At 36.3% G+C, this 12,831-nt stretch overlaps 1 protein-coding gene across 1 annotated transcript in view; it reads left to right on the top strand.

The window, feature by feature from the left end:
• Nucleotides 1–12,831, top strand: part of vps13c (vacuolar protein sorting 13 homolog C) — a 382,259-nt gene that overhangs the window by 23,390 nt on the left and 346,038 nt on the right.

The following is a 12,831-nucleotide window of genomic DNA, read 5'->3' as shown; positions in this document are numbered from 1 at the left end:
CTATTTCATGCGAGAGTGATGGAGAGAGAAAGTGATAAGACAGACAATGACAGGCATGATTGGCCACTCTTTGTGCTATTTTTGCAGATCAGTTGTTTCTGAAGGCGGGCTATATCTCTCTCACTTTCTGTTATGCATAGCCTGCTTGCAGCAGCGATATAACTGAGGAAAAGAAGAAAATGTTGGCTAACAAACGCCCCATGCTACACTAAAGTGTATCTCTCTGACTATAGACTCGCTGAAGGACTTGCTGAGGTGCGCTTAGTGTAAACTTGTAAAAATTCACATTACCGCAGCTGCCCGTTTTGAATTCCTTTGCAAAAAATACCAAAATGAATCTGCACTGAGTGTGATTGTGAATTTACCTCAGCCTCATAGTTTAATGTTGTCTTGGAAAGTTATTGCTTGTTCACAAGTTTCAGTTAGCATTATATTTTCCATGTGTCGCAGATGGTTAGACGTTTTCAGGGAGCGCAGACCTTTCCAAGGCCAAATGTAGCTATTTGTAACGAATCTGGAAGTGGACCTATCAAAATATTTTGAGTTGTTTAGTGATTCTTTATAACATACACCAATCCGCCACAAACTCTATGGGTGCTGCCATCTTGCCTGCCGCCTTTACTGCGTGCCTGCGGAGTGTGACGGTGTGACACTTGCCTGTGCCTTCTAATGATTTTTCAATGAAAGCATCCTGTCATAGAATATCTAATAGGAGATCCTGCTCATGAAAAAAATGTCAGGTGAAAGGGAACATTAGGTAGATGATGTCAGGCAGTGGCCAAAACTTACCGATGAAGGTAATTTATTGACAACATAATGTTTTAAGACATGTATTAATTAATGACAACAATAAAACCGAATGCTGTCCTTACTAGCTGTGTTGCTAATATGTTCACAAGCTTCAGAAGTTGCAAATAACTATTACGGTGTGTTTCCACACAACGAAATTTCGCGTCGCTCTCATTGAGGTTGAATGGAGACGAAATTCGCCCTAGTTGGGCGAAATGAAAGCGAATCGCCCGAGGCAGAAGCGAAACAAAGTTAATAAGTTTAACTTTATTTAAATGAGGACCATTCAAGAACCAATCAGGTCCGCGTCTTTGTGTTTGGAGGCGGGAGTTACAAAAAAGTCTGACCAAGATGGCGGAGACTATCGATACCTGAGCTGTAACACAAACATATGTATGTGATTAAAATGTTTCTACACGAACATTGGCACTTGTATCAACACAAATTGTGGTTTATATGCCACACGAACTTAGTCAGAGCACATACACCACTAAATAGACCACTATATATGTTAGTTTAAGCACTCGATCTTTTTAGCTAGCTGACAGGCGAAATGCTAGTATTTTAGGACATTGGATTGCATTGTAAACCTAGCTAGACAGCTAGGCTACATGCTGCAACACAGGTATGAAATATATTATGTCTTATTGACCTTGTTGTTTCTATGAACATGAATTGTTGTTTATAGGCAACATCAACTTAGTCGAGGCATAAAGACCCCTGGATATCTTCATTAAGTACTTAAACGTTTGAATTAGCTGATTAGCCTAATTAGCTCGCTTGCCACCACTGGCTAGACACTGCAGTCAAAAGGTTAGCGGTTTCGCCGTCACGCCCCCGAGGCGAAATTTCGCTGGCTGAAAATAGCGAGGTGTTTCACTGTGTGGAAACACACCGTTAGCCACGACCACTGTAGCAGTAAAATACATGTTCTTACGGGTATTCCGGATTATTTTATTAATGGTATGTATTTCATCCACTTTTAACACACATCTTGGTCCTCCACCAGGAACTCTGTGTAATCCGTAAGGCTGTAAACATGGGCAGTCAATGTGCAACAAAGGTTTGTGAATTTCACAAACGGTTTAATTCTAGGTCTGTATATTTGTACTGTTAAAACAGCCGACCACACAACACGCTTTTTCCGGCATCACTGAACATCATGGGTACTAAATAAAAATTAAGAAAAAGAAGAAGATTTCGCATCTACAGCTAACGTTTGCTACAGCCGCCTACGGGACCAACACATTGCTTCGCTACTCCCTTACCAGCAAGGCAACGCAGTAATGGCGGCGCTGCTTTACTTCCGTGTTTCTCATAATTCTTGATTGCATTGCATGTAAATGCAATGGACTATTATCGCTGTTCTTCTTATTACAGTGCATGAAAATGCACTGTACTGTTCTTCCAAATCTTTTTACAGTGCATGAAAATGCACTGTACTGTTATTCCAAGGCATTTTATTATTATTACAGTGCATGAAAATGCACTGTACTGTTATTCCAAGGCTTTTTACAGTGCATGAAAATGCACTGTACTGTTCTTCCTAGGCTTCTTATTACAGTGCATGAAAATGCACTGTACTGTTCTTCCTAGGCAACTTCTTCTTCTTATTATTATTATTCCGCTTACCACTTTTTCCGCACGCAATTTCTCTTGAACAGTTTAACTTAGAAACTTCATTCAAACTTTGTAACGTAGGTCTTCAAACAGATCGGGTTGCTATGTCTTTTCAACTTTGAAACTTTTATACTTTTTAAACTATTAAAGAAAAACTTGCACTGTACTGTTCTTCCTAGGCTTCTTCTTCTTCTTATTACAGTGCATGAAAATGCACTGTACTGTTCTTCCTAGGCTTCTTATTCTTATTACAGTGCATGAAAATGCACTGTACTGTTCTTCCTAGGCTTCTTATTACAGTGCATGAAAATGCACTGTACTGTTCTTCCTAGGCTTCTTCTTATTACAGTGCATGAAAATGCACTGTACTGTTCTTCCTAGGCTTCTTATTACAGTGCATGAAAATGCACTGTACTGTTATTCCAAGGCTTTTTCTTCTTCTTATTATTCTTCTTCTAACGCAGTTAATGCAGCTTAAACCGTTTAACGTAGAAACTTCATTCAAACTATGTTACGTAGGTCTTACTTAGGACATGTGGGCTTTGTATTTTTCAACTTTGTAACTTTCATACTTTTTAAACTATTAAGGCGAGACACGGCAGGTGAAAACATCGTTTTTTCATGCACTGGTCAATTTCGAGATTTTGAGCTAGTATGTTACCTTAGCATGTATTCTATCACACTACTACAACAAAAAGTCCGATTTACACATTTAGGTGTTTATTTCATTATATTGTGTCTACTTTCGGCCTGTATATTTCTCCTAAATTCAGCAAAAGTTAGCATTCTAACCTTGCATGCACTCCCGCGACCGTGGTCCAAAACATAACATGTGTACTACCGTTGGAAAGCTCTGTTTTTCCTGTATCACGCTATGTGATCCATATATGGACACTTCCTTTGTATCAGTAACCAATCACGAAAGTTCAAAGGCGAGTCTAGGCTGAGAACGGAATCTCATTGGCTGTCTTTCAAGGCTGTTTTCTCAAAATGAGTTTCGCTCACACTCTGAGCTCAAAATTCCACTTCAGAAGCATTACATACACCAAACTTTCTAGACTTATGCCTAACTATATGTCTAAGATTTCTACAGAGGGGTTTGTTGATATATTATTCTTAGCCTGACTTACATGACATTTTATGCCTAAAAACATGGAAAAAAGCTATTTTTTTAGGGCTAGTGACATAATTTTCTGATTTACAGGACAACAAAAGTAGATATTCATAAATCCCTCTGTAAATGTTTTCCCATCTAATATCTGAACACAATGAAAACATAATTTTGAACTTGGCTGTATCCAATGCTCAGGTTTAGGTGCCTTAAAATGTATGCAAATTAGCGCATATTTAATTAGATAATGCCTAATTTGCATATGTAAACATTAAATTACAGCAAACTTGTAATACATTTTTTTCTCATATTAATGTAAGTAATCAACTGGGGAAGTTTCATAGTGATATCTGCTTGTTAAAAATTTTACCCTATTCACCTGTAGTGTCTCGCCTTAATTAAAAACTAGTCAAAATTTCCCCATAGACTTAACATGGGCTGATGACATCACAATAGAGCCGTTAAGCAATTAGAATCCTATGGCAGGTGTTCGGGCCACCTGGACCAACTGCCAGTCTCGGGCTTTAAGCATACAAACTGGCCCTATTAAGACTACACATCCTGTTCAACTGCTTCCTCTGCCAAAAACTGTTTCAAAATAAAAGTCCTCACTACAATATTTCACTGTTAAACAATTTAACCCTTTAAACTACTGAACTTTTTAACTGTTCAGCCATTGTAACTGTTACTTGTCATCAACTATGACTCCTACCCACTGTAGCTAGTTAGCTAAGTTAGCTAAGTCACATGGTTAAGATAGTTAGATGCTAGCATGTTAAGATGCTAATTAAGATTTTTAGCAAAACTGCTTAAAATGATTAGCTAAGTTAGCTAAGTAACATGGTTAAGATAGTTAGCATGCTAGTTAAATTTTTAGGAAAACTGCTAAAAATGATTAGCTAAGTCACATGGTTAAGATAGTTAATCTTTAGTTAGCATTTTAAAGAAAACTGCTTAAAATGATTAGCTAAGTCAGCTAAGTAACATGGTTAGCATAGTTAAGATAATTAAGATGTTAACATGCTAGTTAGATAACTGCTAAAAATAATTAGCTAAGTTAGCTATGTCACATGGTTAGCATACTTAGCATTTTAACATTGTTAGCATGCTAGTTAGCATAGTAACTTGGTTAACATTATTATCTTTGTTAATATAGTTAGCATAACTGCTAGCAAACATTAGAGCCATTCCAAGTGTCAGTTATCGTCAACTATCTACCTAAATAATTTAACCATTTAAACTATCCACTTATTTAACCGTTCAATCATTCCAACTATATTAAACCTTATCTACCAAGTAAATTTTTACCTATATAAACTATCCACCTATTTAACTGTTGAGTCATTCCAACTATATTAAACCTCATCTACCTAGCAACCAATATAGTTTGTTTTTTTACTCTGTATGATATTTGACATCATATTTTTTGCATTTTCATGCACTATATTTCCTTCAGAAATGCTTTTCTAGTTACAGTGCATGAAAATGCACTGTACTGTTAAATCCTAGGCTTCTTCTTATTCTTCTTCTTCTACGGCGTTTAATGCAGCTTCAACCGTTTAACGTAGAAACTTCATTCAAACTATGTTACGTAGGTCTTACTTAGGACATGGGTGCTATGTATTTTTCAGCTTTGTAACTTTTATACTTTTTCAACTATTAATTAAAAACTGTTCAAAATTTCCCCATAGACTTAACATGGGCTGATGACATCACAATAGAGCCCGTTAAGCAATTAGAATCCTATGGCAGATGTTAGGGCCACCTGTCCCAACTGCCAGTCTCAGGCTTTAAGCATACAAACTGGCCCTATTAAGACTACACACCCTATTCAACTGCTTCCTCTGCCAAAAAACTGTTTCAGAATAAAAAAGTCCTCACTACAATATTTCACTGTTAAACAATTTAACCCTTTAAACTACTGAACCTTTTAACTGTTCAGCCATTGTAACTGTTACTTGTCATCAACTATGACTCCTACCCACTGGAGCTAGTTAGCTAAAGTTAGCTAAGTCACATGGTTAGCATAGTTAAGATGCTAGTTACCATTTTAAGCAAAACTGCTTAAAATGATTAGCTAAGTTAGCTAAGTCACATGGTTAGCATAGTTAGCATGCTAGCATTTTAGCATGCTAGTTAGCATTTTTAGCAAAATTACTTATAATGATTAGCTAAGTTAGCTAAGTCACATGGTTAGCATAGTTAGCATGCTAGCATGCTAGTTAGCATTTTTAGCAAAACTACTTATAATGATTAGCAAAGTTAGCATGCTAGCATGTTAGCATGCTAGTTAGCATACTTGGTTAACATTACTATCTTTGTTAACATAGTTAGCATAACTGCTAGCAAACGTTAGAGCCATTCCAAGTGTCAGTTATCGTCAACTATCTACCTAAATAATTTAACCATTTAAACTATCCACTTATTTAACTGTTCAGTCATTCCAACTATATTAAACCTCATCTACCTAGCAACCAATATAGTTTGTTTTTACTCTGTATGATATTTTACATCATATTTTTGCATTTTCATGCACTGTATTTCCTTCAGGAAATGCTTTTCTAGTTCTTCTTCTAACGCAGCTAATGCAGCTTCAACCGTTTAACGTAGAAACTTCATTCAAACATTGACGCGTAGGTCTTAATTAGGACATGTGAGCTTTGTATTTTTCATCTTTGTAACTTTTATACTTTTTAAACTATTAATTAAAAACTATCAAAATTTTCCCATTGACTTAACATTGCCCTTTATGACATCACAGCAATTAGAATCCTATGGCAGGTGTTCGGGCCACCTGGACCAACTGCCAGTCTCAGGCTTTAAGCATACAAACTGGCCCTATTAAGACTACACATCCTGTTTAACTGCTTCCTCTGCCAAAAAAAGTTTCAAAATAAAAGTCCTCACTATAATATTTTACTGTTAAACAATTTAACCCTTTAATCTACTGAACTTTTTAACTGTTCAGTTAGCATTTTTAACAAAACTGCTAAAAATGATTAGCTAAGTTAGCTAAGTCACATGGTTAGCATAGTTTAGCATGCTAGCATGTTAGCATCTTACAGCATTTTTAAAGAAAACTGCTAAAAATGATTAGCTAAGTTAACTAAGAACATGGTTAACATAATTAAGCATGCTTAGCATGTTAGTTAGATAGTTAAGCAAAACTACTAAAAAACGATTAGCTAAGTTAGCTAAGTAACATGGTTAAGATAGTTAGCATGCTAGCAAGACGGTTAAACATAGTTAAGAAAACAATTAAAAAATGATTAGCTAAGTTAGCTAAGTAAAGATAGTTAAGCATGTTAAGATGCTATTAGATACCTACTAAACATGATTAGCTAAGTTAGCTAAGTCACATGGTTAAAGATACTTAACATGTTAGCATGCTAGTTAGCATAACTACTAAATATGAAAACATTAGCTAAGTTAACTAAGTTAAGTAACTTGGTTAACATTATTATCTTATTATAACTGCTAGCAAACATTAGAGCCATTCTAACTGTCAGTTATCGTCAAGTATCTACCTAAATAATTTAACCATTTAAACTATCCACCTATTTAACTGTTCAGTCATTCCAACTATATTAAACCTCATCTACTTAGCAACCAATATAGTTTGTTTTTACTCTGTATGATATTTTACATCATATTTTTGCATTTTCATGCACTGTATTTCCTTCAGGAAATGCTTTTCTAGTTCTTCTTCTTCTTCTAACGCTTTTTGTGCGTTTAATACAGCTTCAACCGTTTAACTTAGAAACTTCATTCAAACTGCATTGCGTAGGTCTTACTTATGTGACTTCAGCTATGTATTTTTCAACTTTGTAACTTTTATACTTTTTAAACTATTAATTAAAAACTACTAAAATTTCCCCATTGACTTAGCATTAGATTATGACATCACAATCGAGCAATTAGAATCCTATGCCAGGTGTTCTGGCCACCTGCAGCCACTGTCTCAGGCTGTCTCAGGCTTTAAGCATACAATATGGCTGTATTAAGACTACAGATCCTGTTCAACTGCTTCCTGTGCCCACAAATGTTTCAAAATAAAAGTCCCTTTAAAATATCCAACTTTTTAACTGTTCAACTACTGTCAACTGTTGTAACTGTTGTAACTGTCCTCTGCCTTCAACTATTTCAAAATAAAAGTCCTCACTAGCTAGTTAGCTAGTTAGCCTAATTAACATTTTAGCATAACTGCTAAAAATGATTAGTTAAGTTAGCTGAGTCACATGGTTAGCATAGTTAGCATCGTTAGTATCGTTAGCATGCTAGCATTTTTAGCAAAGCTGCTACAAATGATTAGCTAAGTTAGCTAAGTAACATGGTTAACATTGTTAGCATGTTAGCATTTTAACATAACCTCTAAAAATGATTAGCTAAGTTAGCTAAGTCACATGTTAGCACAGTTAAGATGTTAGCATTGTTAGCATTTTTTGCAAAACTGCTAGAACACATGAGCTAAGTTAGCTAAGTAACTTTGGTAGCATAATTAACGTTGTTAGCATAGTTAACATAACTACTAGCAAACATTAGAGCCATTCCAACTGTCCGTTATCCTCAACTATCTACCTATATAGAGCCTTTAAACTATTTGTCTATCAATATACATTAAACTATCAGTCTATCAACAACTTTTAAACTATCTACATTTCATTTTTAGACTTTCAACATTCATGAAACTATGTGTATCAACATCCATTAAACGATCTGTCTATTAACAACTTTTAAACTATCTACATTCAACTTTTAAACTGTCTACTTCTAAACTATCAACTTTTATTAAGCTATGCTGTCTGTCCTAGATTCATTTTCATGCACTCGTAATTCCCTGGAATTACATTCTCCAGTTATTATTCTTCTTCCGACCAACTTTGACGTTCAAAGGCTCTAAAACCACTGAACCGTTTTACGTCATTCAAACACTCCTACAAAGGTCTTGTAACGGAGATTTGTCCAATGTATTTTTCACATTTGTGAACTTTATACTTTTTGAGATATTTACGATAAAAGAGCAATAAATTCCCATTGACTTAACATTGACCGCCCGTGGGCGAACTTTTTTAGCATTATGGCGTGACCTCCAGCTGAAAGCAATCAACAGTTGAACGTGAGCTACCGCTGGCCCTGGAGCTGTGAATCTTCTGAACGTCTTCGCCTGCTGTGCCTTGGTCACTTTATTTGCTCATAAAACTCTTCTTCAGAGGCACATTTCTCTAATTACAGACAAGGTAAGTGTTCGGTTTTGGTATTTGAGTCATTTATGTCGTCAAACATTATGTAATGTAAGCGTGTATGAAATGATGGGTCACAAATAACTAAACTAACGTTATAACATTAGGTAACGTTAACGTTAGTGAAATAGTTGACGTTAGCACCTTGCTACGTTGGTATTATGTAAGGAAACCCACTGTTAATCAACGTTAATATGTCGTCAACTTTACAGTGACCGATTAGCTGTAGGTTTCGATAATAACAAAAACGTAATGCACTAACGTTACATTTGTTCATTAGGCCTACCTACCAGGAGCGTTTTAACTAGAACGTTAACGTAAACCAGAGAAGTAGGCCTACAGATACTAGGCTCTGGTTCTATTCAACATCAGGTCACTTTCCCTAGAATAGATTATGTATGCAGACTTCGTGGTGCTTGATTATAGCCTAGGGCGGCTGTGTGAAGGGACCTGATGAAACCCATCATGGGTTTCATTCATGGCATGAATAACGTTAGCTAACGTTACTTGTTGATGGTCATAACGTTATAGCTTCTACCGTTCACATTTTAGTTAAAGTTAACAAATATATGCTCCTGTTTTTATTTTAACAAATGTTTAACGTTGTACACCGCTTGTTTGTGTATCAAATAGGCCAGGCTCGTTTCATTCTACACTCCTGATTCGTACGTAGCCTACAATAAGTAAACACTATCACGGTATACTATCTCGTCTATTGATGGGTTTCATCAGGTCCCTTTCAACAGACAATCAAGCACCTAGATTATGAATGCATTGGTGCTTTATTAATACTCCTGTGGAAAGGGACCGTATGAAAGCCATGAATAGGCTACTGCTAGGAAATGGACAATACGACTAAAGTCTTGTTAAAACACACAACAGAAGTTGAGCTATAATGTTTGTGTTGTCAACATAGGCTACAATGTTTACTTGGCCTACTCATTTCTGCATTGTTCTAGTCTATAAATTAAAGTGTAGCCTGGCACGTGAATCAAACTTTCCAGTTGTAGTATATTGTAATCTGTAGGAAAAAATGTGTCTGACAGACCTAGCAAGCTGTTTAAGTTATAGCAGTTGGTTATCAAGATACTTACTTAGTATCAGAATGATCCATCCTTACTCATATGATTATCAACAGCAACAACAGACCCTTTGCCTGCAAAGTTTTCTAAGCTGTTTACGTTTTATATTTAAAAAAAATATGATTAGCTATCACCTATACTAAAACTGAAAATAATAAAACACAGAATTCTGCTTTGTTTGCAATTTAATATTATAGGCTAGTATTTAACTACCAGTAGCTTGATGGTGCAACAATTGTATTGTAGGCCTACCTTTTTTTTAATTGTCCTAGAATTGTTGAGAGAATTGTTTAAAAAGCTTAAACTGTTTACCATGTTAGTCGTTAGGTTATAATGTGTCAGCCTAATGTAATGTAACAACTTCACTTAAATACCTTAGTTGTATTGAACAATTGTACAATTGCAGACATTCCTTGTTTTGGTATAACTGTTAAACTTGTTTGCTTTTGCCTTTTAGGTTCCAGACCAGACCAGTGGTGATGACCGTGTATGACATTACGTGTGTGCCTGTCTGTGTGCACACCTGTCAATCATACATCTCTGACAATGTTGCTAGCAACATACCTACTAACATACATTCTTACAAACATGTGACCATATCTCAACATATCTGCACATACCATTTAACCATACTGAGACTTATCTGAAATCTACACTGAGACATTCTGAGAAATATATTGTTGTGTGAGAACTATACTCACTAACTATATAGAACATGTATACCTGTGAATCATATTTGTCAACCATTCATATCTTTAATCATACCTGTGCTGTAACATCTGTGAAACATAGCTGTGCTGTTAGACCTCTCTTTTTAGACCTGAGCTGTGCTGTGTGAAAAAAAAGATTCTAACCTAAGTTCTGTCTAAAACTGATCATCTGAAGGGCTGACTCTTTTATTCTTCAGTGTATATATCACCATCAAATTTGACCTAATACCATTAACTGAGGCCTAGCTGTTGCTGCCAGTTCAGAGTTACCACTGATAAATAGATCTGTCTTAGGATAATATGATTGGCATTATCAAGTTCTGTATATATAATATACACAACTGTGATTTTTTACTTCAAGCTTACATTGGTAAGTGTTCATTAGTGTATTCTGAGTATTATTCTGCTGTATTAAAACAAAGAATGTTGATCAATATTGAATTGACAATTTATTTTTACTGACTGTCATATACTCTAAGCTAACATCTAACCAAGTAAGTGGTTTTCAAGAATACTGTAAGACTATGTAATATCTGAATAATCATAATGTAAGTAATATAATGTTATACACAGCAGCATTTTTTGCATTTACATGCAATGGTAATTCCCTGGAATTGCATTTTCTAGTTATTAGTATGTAAACAAGCGAGACCTAGGCTTTTAGATGGACATAGCGCACATATCTGTGAGAACCGCCCCTTTAGTAGGGATATGTATCATTGCAGCCTCACGAGTCACTAGGCGTTCCATACATAACCCCTTACATAGGCTTCAAACCAAATAGTGTGACCTGAACCCTATTTTGCTTTGCTGTGCTGTGTAAACTTCTCTCCAAACCTCTAATACCTCAATTTAAAGGAAAATTCTGGTATTTAGAACTTTGAGTCCCTTTTCTGGATTGTTTTGGATAAACTAGAGTGGTGGACACTGACATTTTGATGATTGGTCCTTTCTTGACTTTTCTGACTCGTTTTGAATCGCCTTTGACTACTCAGAGTGGCTGCCAACAGGCATGCTCAAACATGTCCTAAAACAACCCTTGACGTTCGTTTTCAAAACTGTGCAGCTCACCGAGTGGTTAGTGGTGTTCGTTGTTTATTAAAATCAAATATATTGGCGCAATGTATGATTTCCAGCCGTATTATTTGCTATTGTGGAACTTTTTTTTCAGACACCTCACAACTGCGTATACAGTGGGCAGTGCTTCGACTTTGCCAGCTTCACTCGCAGTCCGCGCGCGGGATCACGCGACTTTTAATTTGTATTTTTCCCAGTGACGCTGCAACGATGCTGCAACAACCCATACAACCGGTAGATGTCTCAAGTGAGCAGGGTGTCTTGTAAAAAGAAATGGAGCCTGAAAAACCCTACACAGACTTCAGTACAGACTTTAGCAGACTGGTTTAGAAATAAATTAATAGCCAGAAATATGCCTGCCCTGCCCTAATAAAGAAATATTTGGTTGACTGCGAGTGAATCCCGTTTGCAGCCATACAAGAAAGGCAGGACAAATTAAACATTCTGGTTTTCTCCGAGTGCAACGATGATAGACAGACATCATTTGGACAAAATATAGAGCATATTAACCTCCGTTGCTCAGCCAAATGCCTTCCTGTTGCGCCCTGTTATCACGGAGTTACAGGCGATAAAACGATTTTTGATGGTCACAAGTTTACTTCATTAGCGGTTTATTTTTTTGATTATTAAAGAGTGTTTTTCATTTAAAGGTTTGACTTTGTGCTTATTCAGTAGAGCATTTAGTGCTCTCCCCAATCCCAGATGTTCACATTGCATGTTTGTTTGTAATAGGTGCAACCGCGAGAAGCTATGCGTTTGACGGCAATGAGTTGTTAACAGACATGAACCAAGACATATAGCCCAGCAGCAATCTAGGGACTGTTCGTTATTTATTGAAGGGGCCACCGGAGGAATTTTGAGTGCTTCAGTCAAAAGTTGCATGACCCTCCCTTGCCTGCTAGAAATTGTTCAATGACCCTCCGACAGAATTGTTAAAAAAGACATGACCCTCCCCTGCCAATTGTCGCTGTCTTCCGCCCGCGTCTTTCCTTTTCAAATGTGTTGCGCCTGTTTGCACAATTTCACAAATAATCATATGTGATTAATAATATGACACATAATCCCTGTGCACGGGGACCGAAACAATGCATGCCAACTTTTTCTGTGTTTATCACGTATTTTAACTTTCCCCCCTGTCTTGCCGTTTTAATGTTTTCCCGTAAAATATCCCATATTTTAATACTCTCATAACAGCCCTGCCA

The sequence above is a fragment of the Alosa alosa genome, chromosome 14 (genome assembly GCF_017589495.1).
Source record: "Alosa alosa isolate M-15738 ecotype Scorff River chromosome 14, AALO_Geno_1.1, whole genome shotgun sequence".
Classification (NCBI taxonomy): Eukaryota; Metazoa; Chordata; class Actinopteri; order Clupeiformes; family Clupeidae; genus Alosa; species Alosa alosa.
Note: the sequence above shows the minus strand (reverse complement) of the source record. Positions and strands in the feature narration are given on the sequence as shown.